The sequence below is a fragment of the Diuraphis noxia genome, unplaced genomic scaffold (genome assembly GCF_037042655.1).
Source record: "Diuraphis noxia isolate RWA-SAM2 unplaced genomic scaffold, SU_Dnox_SAM2 contig0001, whole genome shotgun sequence".
Taxonomy (NCBI): domain Eukaryota; kingdom Metazoa; phylum Arthropoda; class Insecta; order Hemiptera; family Aphididae; genus Diuraphis; species Diuraphis noxia.
In genome coordinates, this window is record NW_028301711.1 from 19,372,797 (window position 1) to 19,386,634 (window position 13,838).

Consider the following 13,838-nt stretch of genomic DNA (forward strand, 5'->3'; position numbering starts at 1 on the left):
TACACCATTATATTAGTATTATTATATTAGATTTTATATGATTAGATATTGTATATTATACAGTAAGTTAAAATAATTTTAACTTACTGTATAATATACAATATCTAATCATATAAAATCTAAAAGTAATAATCGTTAAAATAAATAATATACTTACGTGGAAGTTATATAAACGTAAGTCCAGACGAACTATATATATATAACATAGGTACTATATAAACTGGGTATAAATCTAGTTTAGCGCCCACACGAATTTTTCACTTTTTTTTTCGAAACCTAGGTAAATCAACGTTTTAAAAACGATGGTGCAATAATAATTTAGCGGAAATCCATTGTTTTTGATATAACATTTTCAAATTTGAGTTTTTCGGCAATTCACTTAACTAAGTAATTTAAACACGCCTCTGATCATTGCCGTGTGGCGCAGTGGTCTGAAAATACTGTGTGACGCGTACGTCATGGGTTCGGACCCGGCCAATGGAATTAAATTTTTGTCTTTTTTTTCAATTATTTTTAATTTGGCCCACGTTGCGCAATCCATATCACTAATTTTTAGATCGATAATAAGACTTATCAGTTATACGCGCGTTGTCGACTGTCGTCGATATAATACATAATTATAACTGTTACTAATAATACTGTTAATTGTTAATACTTCTGCATAATCAAAAAAATAACGATTTTCGGTGTTTTACGCATTCGTTAAACGCTCTATTTTACTTAATACAAGGAATATAATACTTTAAAATTAAGTTAAATTTAAATTTAAAAAAAGTAATAAATATTAATATATTTTTCATAAGTTTATAATTTATATTTTATATTTAAGTTTTACAAATATCCAAAATCTATTTCTAATTCTATATCTTCTTCAGATTCTGATGACTTGGTCAAAACTTCATCACTAACATCACTATTGGCTGTTTCCGGTGTAGAAGGGTTGTACAACAATGAACTTAAATGAAAAAACTCATCTAGTGGGTTCAAATTTGAATTTCGGCAAGATTTTAAAAACATGTGTTTAGCCAGATACCTAGCGTAAAAAATGGAGTTAAATTTTTGTCTTTTTTTAAAAAAAATTCGTTCCGTCAAATTGCATTTTTTTAACGTTGTAACCTACTTTGGGGTGGCGTTACATGGCAAATCGAGTGATATTTTCGTTTTTAATTGTCCCAGCGAGCGAGTGACCCGGCTCGGTGACTAGTACGATAAAAATGCATTTTTTTTAACCTTGTGACCTACTTGGGGTGGTTTTGCATAGAAAATCGAGGGATATTTTCGTTTTTAATTGTCCGAGCGAGCGCAGCGAGCGAGTGACCCGGCCCGTTGACTTAGTGCAATAAAAATGCATTTTTTTTAACCTTGTGACCTACATGGGGTGGTGTTGCATAGCAAATCGAGGGATATTTTCGTTTTTAATCGTCCCAGTGAGCGAGTGACCCGGCTCGGTGACTTAGAGCAATAAAAATGCATTTTTTTTTAACCTTGTGACCTACTTGGAGTGGTTTTGCATAGCAAATCAAGGGATATTTTCGTTTTTGATTGTCCGAGTGAATATAGGTGACTCGGTGCTATAAAAATTCAATAATAATACATTAATTCGATGTTCGTTATCGGACGCGCAAATGTTCGTATGCGGATTGTTATGATTTAAGATAAAGATACATAATGTTTTTGACCTTAAATAAAATGTAATACGACTTATCTTTGGTTCATAACTGTTTCTAAAGCAGTATTCGCAACACGTGAGTTACATACTTTTGAAGTTTTTATTTTATCATGTCGTGGTCCGTTGTTAAATTGTTTAAATTATTTGAGTATAATGAAGACGGCCCGTTGTCAATGCCAGTTATTGAACAACTTCAATTGTGGGGTCTTATTGCCAAAAATAATAGCCTCAAATGTAAAAATGGTCATTTTGCAAAATTGTGCCAGCACGGGGACTACGCTGATGGGCTTGTTTGGCGGTGCAGACAGTGGTCTACAGTTAATAAAAAAAAAGTGAGGTGTGACTTTAAACAGTCAATAAGGAAAGGCACGTTCTTCGAGAAATCGCATTTGTCGATTTATCGAATCGTAATGTTCGCATACTTGTGGGCGGAGAATGTGTCTCTTTCCTTTATTAAAAAACAAATTAACATAGCGCAACAATCAGCTGTCGATTGGGCATCTTTCCACCGGGAAGTAGTCTTTGATGGAATGATATTGAGGCACGAAAAAAATGGTAATTTTTTATTTTATGTTATATGAAGTGACAGTATTTTTTTATTATTGATTATATTTATTACGAAGGCGGTGTTGGAAAAGTTGTTGAAATCGATGAGTCGAAATTCGGTCGACGAAAATATTATAGAGGCCATCGAGTAGAGGGGCAATGGGTTTTTGGTGGAGTAGAGCGGATAACAGGCAAATGTTTTTTAGTACCCATAGAACGTCGTGACAAAAACACATTGCTGGAATTGATTAAACAGTGGATTTTGCCCGGTACATTAATCATTAGTGATTGTTGGAAAGTATGTTGTCTTGTTTTATTCTTATTTTATTCATCAATATTAATCATGAATAATCAATTTTAGAGTTATGACTGTTTAAAAGACGAGGGTTATGAACATTTAACAGTTAACCATTCCATAGAATTTAAAAATCCTGATACCGGTGCGCACACGAATAATGTAGTGGGGATGTGGCGTCATGCTAAGGCCTATTAGTCAGTACTCTCGGAAAAAACGTTTTTACGCTGGGTATCTGGCTAAACACATGTTTTTAAAATCTTACCGAAATTCAAATTTGAACCCACTAGATGAGTTTTTTCATTTAAGTTCATTGTTGTACAACCCTACTACACCAGAAACAGTCAATAGTGATGTCAGTGATGAAGTTTTGACCGAGTCATCAGAATCTGAAGAAGATATAGAATTAGAAATAGATTTTGGATATTTGTAAAACTTAAATATAAAATATAAATTATAAACTTATGAAAAATATATTAATATTTATTACTTTATTATTATTAGAAACAGTTATAATTATGCATTATATCGACGATAGTCGACCACACGCGTATAACTGATAACTATATTATCGATATAAAAATTAGTGATATACTGATATGGATTGCGCAACGCGGGCCAAATTAAAAATAGTAAGTTGAAAAAAAAAAACAAAAATTTAACTCCATTGGCCGCCGGGTCCGAACCCGTGACAGTATGCGTCACACAGTATTTTCAAACCACTGCGCCACACGGCAATGATCAGAGGTGTTGTTTAAATTACTTATTTAAGTAAATTGCCGAAAAACTCAAATTTGAAAAAGTTGTAACTCAAAAAATATTGATTTCCGCCAATTTTTTTTTTGAACCATCGTTTTTAAAACGTTGATTTACCTAGGTTTCAGAAAAAAAAAGTGAAAAATTCGGGTGGGTGCTAAACTAGATTTGTTCCGTCCAAATGTTCTTGAAACCAGGGGTTCTCCGTTTTGTACTATGTACCTACCGCTGGCCGTCTCATGATCCATGATTCGTTTTGGCGGAACCATATTCAATAGACATTCCTTTTATGTTAGCAGCTGCTACTCTACCTTTTTAAAAAGCAGACCCTACATTGTGTTTAACATTACAATTGTCATTCTTCGTGAGATCGACATAGTGAACGCACGTGTTTAGTTAACAGTAATACAATATTCGGTCTGCTTTTGATGTTATAACCATACATAGTTTGTTCAATTAATACTAATTTTTAATTGTGAAAATGCCTTTTAAAAACAATGACACTCGTAGTCAAACCAAAAAAGTTATTTTTAATGTGTACAATTATTTAAAAAATCTGGCTACTTCAGATGACGAGGTCTTAAAACAATATTTTAAACAGACTCAAAAAATTACTGCGGACGCGTGTGGTGTATCTCTTATGACAGTAAGACGAGTGTGTGTAGAAGGATCATTTACTACTGACGATGTCTCAGACTCGTCACAACCTGGACCGTCATTTAACTCACCGCGAAAAACGTATAAACGAAAAAAGTATGCCACAGAACTGGACGATTTCGATAACGATGTTGTTCGACGAACTGTGCATGAATTTTATGAAAAAGGTGAATATCCTACATCAAGATTAATTTTAAATTCTATTCAACAAAAATTTGATTATAAAGGTAGTCTTGCTTCCATGAAAAGATTGTTGACAAAATTAAAATTTACGTATAAAAAATGTAACGACGGACGTAAATTTTTAATGGAGCGAAACGACATTGTTGCCTTGAGGTGTAAATTTTTGCGTACGATGTGTACATTCCGAAAAAATAACGATTCCCGTCCTGTAATTTACTAAGACGAGACCTGGGTGAATCAAAACCACTCTAATACGTATATATGGCAAAATTAAGATGAAACTGAAGGTTTAAAAGTACCAACCGGTAAGGGAGGTCGGCTCATTGTTTGCCATGCAGGTTCAAGTCATTATGGTTTTATTAAGGAAGCAAAATTAATTTTTCGTAGCAAATCAGGCAATACAGAAGACTACCTTAATCAAATGAATGCTGAAGTTTTTAGATCTTGGTTCGTACAAATGTTGCAATCCCTTGAAGAATCATGTGTCATCGTCATGGACAACGCTCCATACCACTCAATGTTGGAAGATAATTTTCCAAAAAGCAATGCCCGAAAAGCCGATATACAAGAATGGTTCACCAAAAAAAATATTGATTTTTCTCCACTTGAAACAGTTGCTGAGCTTCGTGAAAGACTTAAAGTCTTAATACCAACCGAAAAAAAATACGAGCTGGATGAATTGGCCCTTAAAATGGGACATGAAGTTGTACGGTTACCACCTTATCATTGTCAGTACAATCCAATCGAAATGATATGGGCACAAGTTAAGAGACAAGTTGCATCTAAAAATACAACGTTCAAGATGGCTGATGTTGAAAAATTAATGCACGAAGCAATAGATTCGGTGAAAAAAGAAAATTGGGTAAATTGCGTTCGTCATGCCGAAAGAATACAGGACGAAGATTATGAAAAGGAAAAACATAGAGAAGTAATTTTAGAGCCTATTATTCTCACAATACGACCAGGTGACAGCAGTAGTGATGACGACGATGAGGAAGACGGCATATAATTTATTTATGTAATATGTATATACCTACTTTAATTTGAATTATTTTATATTTGTGTTTCTTAAAAATTTTGTGTATGCTAATTTTTTTGTATGATTAAATTGTGATTCTTTTTGGAAATTAAATATTTAATATCAGTAATTAAAATAGTTTATGCATCTTTTCCTAATTGTAACATCCATAGATTTTAATATTATTGTAATGTATAATATGTTGTATAGTGGTATGAACAATTTAAAAAATCGCGGCAAACGGGTTTAATAATCACTTGTTGAAAACGGCCACGGGGATCGCTGATATCAACGTTCACTTTTCGTGAGCTGGACTAAAGTGTATATTATGTACACCAATCACCATAATTCATTAACGAAATTAGTATAATAATATAATTCAAAATGCTAATGGTAGTACTATAAACGGCTTATCGTAAAAACGACAAAAACGTAGTGTATAGTGTATACCGTATAGAGTAGTCACCAACACAATGTTATTAATGGCACATGCCACATAGCGCTTCGTGCGCTTGTCACCGCAAGATCATTCAAACATACACACACACACACGGCAGGCCGACCGCGCGCGGTTGGGGTTTTGTTCATAATATCAATGATTATAAATAGTATTTTTAATCAAATATCAATGATAATATTATTATTAATATCCATGATTATATAATCGACTTAGATTTATTTTTAGTTTATAGTTTGACAATTATTTTCTTTGAAACGTCAAACGGCAATAATAGGTATATTCCTCGTTGATATCATATATTATATAATTATATTATATTATATTATATTATGTAAAATATAATGATATTATTAATACGATAATACATTTTATTATTTATTATAATAACTATATAATTTTATAATATACATATAAAAATCTCAGGCTAGCCTGGGGATTGCGTTTGAACGCCACGTATTCCACAGCATTTTCCGTCGAATTGAAAATGCATTTTAAAAATTCAAGCCCGTCAGCGTTTTCCGCCAAGGATAAAACGCAGCGTATTCCGATATAAATCAATGCATTTTTAATCGACAGAAAATCCTGCAGAATACCTACACAATGTTTGAACGCTGTGGAAGCGGAATAATACGCTAATAGGTAATAGTACCTATACTAATTAAATTAATTAGTAACCACTTTTTTTCTTTAGAGCACCCCTTGTTAAAATCTTCTGGATCCGCGCCTGTAATTAGTAATACGGCGCGCCGTGTATTGCCGGTTCAGCCTAAGATTAGCGTATTACGAACTCCTCCGTAACCAATTTTAATAAATTTGTTTGTATATTTGGTAGGTATGAGAATAGGTAAAAATTTAAAATAATAAGTTGCCCTAGTAAACCTAGTTGCGCCTATGGAGGCAACTAGTGTGCCCCCATAAATTGGTACGATCGATGTTGAATAGACGTATTTTTTAGCTAGTAAAATATACGGATATTCATCGACGTATCTTACACTTAAAATGTACGTAACTCTTTACACCGACCTCAACCTAACTTCGACTAACCAATAATAAACGTACGATCGATGTTGAATAGACGTATTTTTAGCTAGTAAAATATACGGATATTCATCGACGTATCTTAAACCTCATATAAACTTATTTTTTCGTATACTATACAAGAATTACACGAATATTAACTACGTATAAGTGTATCCCAAAAATGCTATTAATATAAACGTAGATTATACGGACTGTGTTCACTGGGATTCAACGAAACATTTCAGCATTTTACTGATTACATATAACATTAAAAGCGATTTCGTGTCGAATAATAATTATTGTTTAAGAAGAATCGTTTATCAATAAAGCCAAGTCCAGTTCTAATTGAAATGATAACTTACACAAAAATACTGTTCAAACCACGATGTAGAGAAGAGAAGGTGATAACACTCTGCTTGATCGGGAGAAAAAGTGGCTTATTTTTCGACGGCAATTTTGTAGTTTAGATAAAATCCACCGTGAGCACCACAAGCTTCGAAGGCCGGTTGTTATTCAATAATAGCATTATAACCACTATGCAATTATGCATTATTTTCATTTTAAATCGAATAAATCGTAATCTATGATCGTAATATAAATAAATAAATATTTTATTAAAGATGAAAAATACCTGTGTGTGCCTATGCATTCAACTACCTATATAGAAATTAACAGTTGGAAATTAAAGCAATATTGCATTTAACAGTATACAAATAATTACAAAGGTAATAATTTCTATATTTTGTGAGAAACTCAAAACTATTTATATATACCTACTTTATTATATTAACTTCTTATTTAATACTTACCTTATATTGATAGCTCTTCATAAATATTTAAATATTTCTAAAATACTATTATTTTTATTATTGTTAAAAATAAAAAAGCGGGTAAGTCGCTCTGCTGTACAGTAGGTTACAAGTGGGTTACTGTAATGGATAGAATTAAATTTGAATCCAATGATATTATATCATTGTATACAAAAAACGATTCTGAGTGAAGACGGTTTATCTATCTAGGATATATTATAGATTATTAAAAATTTTCAAATCTTAGATTTAAAAAGAAAAATTTTTTATGAATTTCTAGTTTGAAATAATTTGCGAATTTTCGTGATTTTTACATATGTTATCAAAATTCAATCTTTGAATGCTTGTAAAAAAAAAATTGTGACTACGCATTTCTTTTATTTTTCAATTTTTATTGTAAAAATATATTATGAGCCTTGTATTAAATTTTCAAATCTTAGATATAAAAAGAAAATTTTTTATGAATTTCTAGCTTAAAATAATTTCTGTATTTTCGTGATTTTCATGATTTTTACATAATATGTTGTCAAAACTCAAACTTTGAATGCTTAAAAAAAAATTGTGACTATGTATTCCTTTTATTTTGCAACTGCTATTGTAAAAATATGTTAGGAGCCTTGTATTAAATTTTCAAATCTTAGAATTAAAAAGGAAAACTTTTATGAATTTCTATCTAAGATAATTTGAACATTGCCATAATTTTTACGTATTTAGTCAAAATTTGAACTTTAAATGCTTATAAAAAAAAATTGTGACTAAATATTTCTTTTATTTTTCAATTGCTATTCTAAAAATATATAATGAGCCTTGTATTAAATTTTCAAATCTTAGATATAAAAGGAAAATTTCTTATGAATTTCTAGCATAAAATAATTTACGAATTTTCGTGATTTTTACATAATATGTTGTAAAAATTCAAACTTTGAATGCTTATAAAAAAAAATTGTGACTATGTATTTCTTTTATTTTTCAACTTCTATTGTAAAAATATGTTAGGAGTTTTGTATTAAATTTTCAAATCTTTGAATTAAAAAGAAAACTTTTATGAATTTCTATCTAAGATAATTTGAACATTGCCGTAATTTTTACGTATTTAGTCAAAATTTGAAATTTAAATGCTTGTACAAAAAAAAATCGTGCCTACGAATTTTTAATATTTTTTAACTGCTATTGTTACAATGTGTTAGAATTAAATTTTCTAACTTTTCTACCGAACAAATAAATTTTTATCGATATTTATAGAAAAAAAAACTAAAAAAGTTGAAAAATTAAAATGTCAGTAAACCGCTCAAAACAAATTTAAATATTTTGAAAATTTTATCGAATATATAAAATGCCTATATTAACATTCAGTGAAAATTTCAAATATCTGCTGTCTTTCGTTTTAGAGTTACACCAAAATAAGGAAATCGCTAAAAGTGAAAATCCAATGTTGTAAAAATTTAAATTTCAAATGCTCATAAAAATGTAATTTGAATTTCCGCTGGAATTTTTATTAGTGATAAAGATTGAAAAACTTGTAAGGAATCTTGTATTAAATTTTGAAATTTAGATTTAAAAAGATAATTTTTTATGAATTTCTAGCTTAAAATAATTTGTGAATTTTCGTGATTTTTACGTATTTTGTCAAAATTCAAACTTTGAATGCTTATAAAAAAAAATTGTGACTATGAATTTCTTTTATTTTTCAACTGCTATTGTAACAATCTGTTAAGAGCCTTGCATTAAATTTTCAAGCTTTTCTGCCTAACAAATAAATTTTTATCGATATTAATTTAAAAAAAACTAATAATGATCGAAAATTTGAAATGCCTATGAATAGTTCAACTTAAGTCGAATTTTTTTGAAAATTGCATGGTGGGTAGAATATAATTGTATAAACATTCTGTGAAAATTTCATGTATCTATGGTCATTCGTTTTAAAGTTACATTAAAAAATGAGTGTGCGTGAAATTTCCCGTTTTCCCTTTATTTTTAGTTTGTTTTTCTCGATTATTTAGAAAAGTATTAAGAATTTTTTACTTTTGACCCCCCAAAGTACCAACTAGATTCACTTTCTGATCGAACGAGGTACTGAAGTCAAAAATCGAAGCATTTTTACTGCCCCAAAACGTGATGACAGACACACAAAAAAAAAAAAAAAACACATCATGGTAAAATCAATACATTCATCGCTCCGCTCAGAATCTAGAAGTACCTAGGTATAACATAAAAAATAATATACATACAAGTAAGTTTTTATATAATGTTACTAAGTAGTTACAACTTTGATTGTTTTGATAATTTTTTTTGTTTTTTTGTCTCATAGAGCTAATAGCTTCATTGCACGCGAAGTGCATTCGGCATTGAGTAAAATTAGTATAATATTATACATTTTTATAAAAATTTAAAATTGAATTAACATGTACAATGTACATAATAGTTATTTATTATTTATAGTGACTATAATTAATAATTTTTATTTTTTATTATAATATTTAAAATATTAATATCAGTATCTTGAAAATAATTTATCATAGTATAAACAAAATTATTATTACCATATAATGATATATTATTGTGGAACTATTTGGTAATTATCTACTTTAAATTTAAAAATGTTCATAAATTTTGTTTAGTCTATTGTGGTCTAATACCTTTGGTGCTCGAAATAATGTGATATTCTTTTCTTCGCTTGCATATCTCGTCTTACAGCCTGGCACAAAACATTTATTTGGCATTTTATTAATTAATTTACCTATTAAACTATTGAAAATATAGGAAAGCCTATAGAGTCTGCCAGTAGTTAATAACTAATGTTTAAATGGGCAGTCAGAGTTCTTACAATAAATCTAATACATTTGGAACAATATTAGGAAGGGATTTCTATTTTAAATACTGTTTGTTATGACTGAAAGTCTACCTCTATGTATTTATTATATTAAATTATGAAATTCAAATTATAATACTATTTTATAAATTCCATTTATAATGCACCAAAATTGCAAATTATTAATGTTTGTTATGACTGGAAATATTGGAGTCTACCTCTATATATTTATTTTATTGAATTCGTGCCTATATATAATATTTTTATTTATTTCAACTTGCATGTATGATATAATCATATTTCGTATGAATTATGAAATTTGATCAATATTTGATTTATATAGTTCATTTTCAATGCACCTAAATAGGAAATAATTAATGTAACCGGCCTTCGAATACTGTGGCGGTGCCCGGCGGAATTCATGTTAACTAAAATAGTGCCGTCGAAAAATAAGCTACTTTTTTCACGGAGAGTTATCACCTTCTCTTCTCTACATCATGGTTCAAACTATGACTATAAACATTTATTATTAATTTATAGTTATTTGAATAATCAATATCAGATTTTTGTATTCCATCGCCTCCTTTCAACATTATACCATAGTCCTATCATTTTTATCTCTAATTACACTGAAAAACCGTTTAATAATGCACGAACTAATAATAGTAAACATTAATAATTTGTTAATAATTATCCTTTATCTATATTTTCTTATCTTTCAATGTAGTTACAATTATAATAAATATGAATTTTTCTAACCCCGTGTTAAAAGAGCAAGGAATTTTGTTTTACAAAATATAATCTTCTCATTAAACAACACGTTAGATGTCACTCATTAGAAATAGTCGCATAAAAACCGTTAAAGGTCAATTTGTATACGACCGTGTACACTTATATAAAACAAAATTCTGAAGTCATTATTAATTATAGGTACTAAAAATGTTAACTAAATTTAAATACAGTTTGGTATATTTAATTTGGTAATATAATTTTATAATTCAAAACGAAACAAGTAACAATAATATCCATCATAATAATTGATAACCTGTTGATAATTCCGACACAGTTGTACCCACGATGGGTTATCGGCCGACGGCGGGTAGGGTGATCGCGGCCGCCGAGAAAGGTCCAATGACGTCACACGTCTACTCGAAAATATTATCCATTCATCTGCGACGGCGCAGCGGATAGACAATAATATCGATATTATGAATACTATTATTATTGTTATTATCGTTATTATTATTATTATTATTGATGATTATTATTATTATTACTATTATTATTATGATTATTATTATTATTATTATTATTATTATCTTCCTTCCTAATCTGTGTGTCGTCGTCGTAGTACAATATTATACAATATTACAATATTATTTATTTTCCCACTGACAACTCTCTATTCTACCTATCTGGCAGTTAAAATAATATCTTATCAAGCCGGTTCGATACTATCGTCGTTAAGATATTCATAGTATATTATGGACAACTCTTAACACACATAAAAATATTATAACAAGACGTGTTTTTTCCTTCGTTTACCAAAAACATTTTAGCCCCTAAAAATACGATAGGGACCGGTTTTATAATATTAATTCGTAGCTACGACTAAAACCGGTATGCTGTATCGTTGTATCGCTCGAATTATTGTTTTTGTTATTGTTATGTGCTATGTAGTTTTTGATTTGAGGGGAAAAAAAGACGACCGCTTCGTCGTGTTCGAAGGAAAGTGAACAACCTTGAAATGCTTTTTATCCATCGAAAACAAACTATATTATTACCGACACAGTGTGTCAGTATAACAACGTAAAATATTTTTTAAATCATTTCCTACAGTCCATACAAACGTAACTGTAATAATTGGTTAACTTCAGCGTAATGTTCTCACCCGATTATAATAATTTAAAGTGTAAAAAAAAAATTATAATTACATAACTATTTCATACTGTATGATTATTTCCTTAAACGGTTGTATTTATCATAACTTTTATCATTAATATTAATTATTTTATCTACTGCAATAATTCATATTTAATTTCATATTCTATTTTTTTTGTACCCATTATTCTTTATGTTATTTTATTTCATTAAAATAAATCATTTTTGTTCGAATCAAATTCCTTTTTCTAGATTTTTTTTAAATAAAGTAATAAAAGACTGTATTTAAGACGTCCTAATAATTACATATATTTGAAAGTTTATAATTGTATCCACAATATTATTATAATTATGTAAAAAAAAAAAAAAAAAACACGAGTTGAAAATAGTAATAATACTACGTCACATCGTTTACCCGGCCGAGGCCGCCGCCACAAAAGCTAACTGCAGCCATAGAATATAGATTAGATAGAATCGACACTCGTCGACAATAGTTGTTACTGCACTACTAGCGCTCCCGATGTTTGTCGTCCGTACTATTCTTTCGACTGCGTGTAAAAAGTGCAAAAAACACTTTACCCAATTTGGATGTGAACTCGAGACCTCACGCCAGCGTTCGTAAGGAATGCGGGGTTTTCCTTTAGGCCACAGTGAGATGTTAATTATGGTAAGACATTTAACAATATATATTACATATTTTATATATATTATATGTGTTTATTCATATGAATTGTGTTAAGTTTTTAAATATGTAATAACTAATTATTTATTTATTTGGTTAACAAAATTGACTACAAATCTGAATATAAAATTAAAGACTGAGCTTTAAAATTTCATTTCAAGGTTTCAAACACAAAAGCACATAAAACACAAACATAAACATTGAACATGTACATGCAACACAGAATAATTAGTATTTAATTGGTTTGAATACTTGGTAAATTTAGTGTTGGTAGAGATTTGCATTTTAAACGTTTTGTTCCAGGACTTTTACACGACAATTCAAAATGTTGTTCACAAATAACAAATGAATTGTATATTTGTGTATGGTTCATGTTAAGTAAAGTCTCATTTCCAGTACGTACTACCCAAATTTTAAAATCTCCGTGAGACTTTATTGGAAAGCGATGCATAGGGACTTTACGACTATTACAACCTTTCACAATACAATTCTTAGATGGCATTATTCTGTATTAAATTAAGTACCTATACAACACAATTTAAGTATGGGGTAAATAATTTTCACAGAATATCAGCTATTATGACCTATATTAGACAGTCTAGAATCAGTAGGACACTAGGATTTATAACCTTATCTCTAGATAATTATTCTATGGATCTAATCTTATTCTATGATTATAATATTAATTAATAATGGTAAAATAATCATTGTCAACACTTTATAAAAAAAGATGTCATAAATCATAATATAATTATTGTTATTTATTTACTATAATAATTTTTATTGTAATGATGATAAGAGATAGTTGAGATTATATCATCAAATTTGTCATGGATAGCTGAAGTTTTGTATATGTATTCTTCCATGATGTTGATGACGCGCTACTGGTGTCTGTAGTAACAACTAACAAGTTGGGTAATATTTTATATCAGTGGAGTGCACACCCCCTGACTGCAGCTACAGGCTATAGCGATATTATTCAACGTTATTTACGCATGCGCACCGTCTTAAATCGCCGCCCGGTCCGCTCGGGTATTGCAACGAAACCGAAAA

At 29.7% G+C, this 13,838-nt stretch overlaps 1 pseudogene; it reads left to right on the top strand.

Annotated features, from left to right (window-relative positions):
- The first annotated feature begins 1,842 nt into the window (after positions 1–1,842).
- LOC149060215 (male abnormal protein mab-31-like) lies at positions 1,843–2,943 on the top strand (annotated as a pseudogene).
- The last annotated feature ends 10,895 nt before the right edge of the window (positions 2,944–13,838 follow it).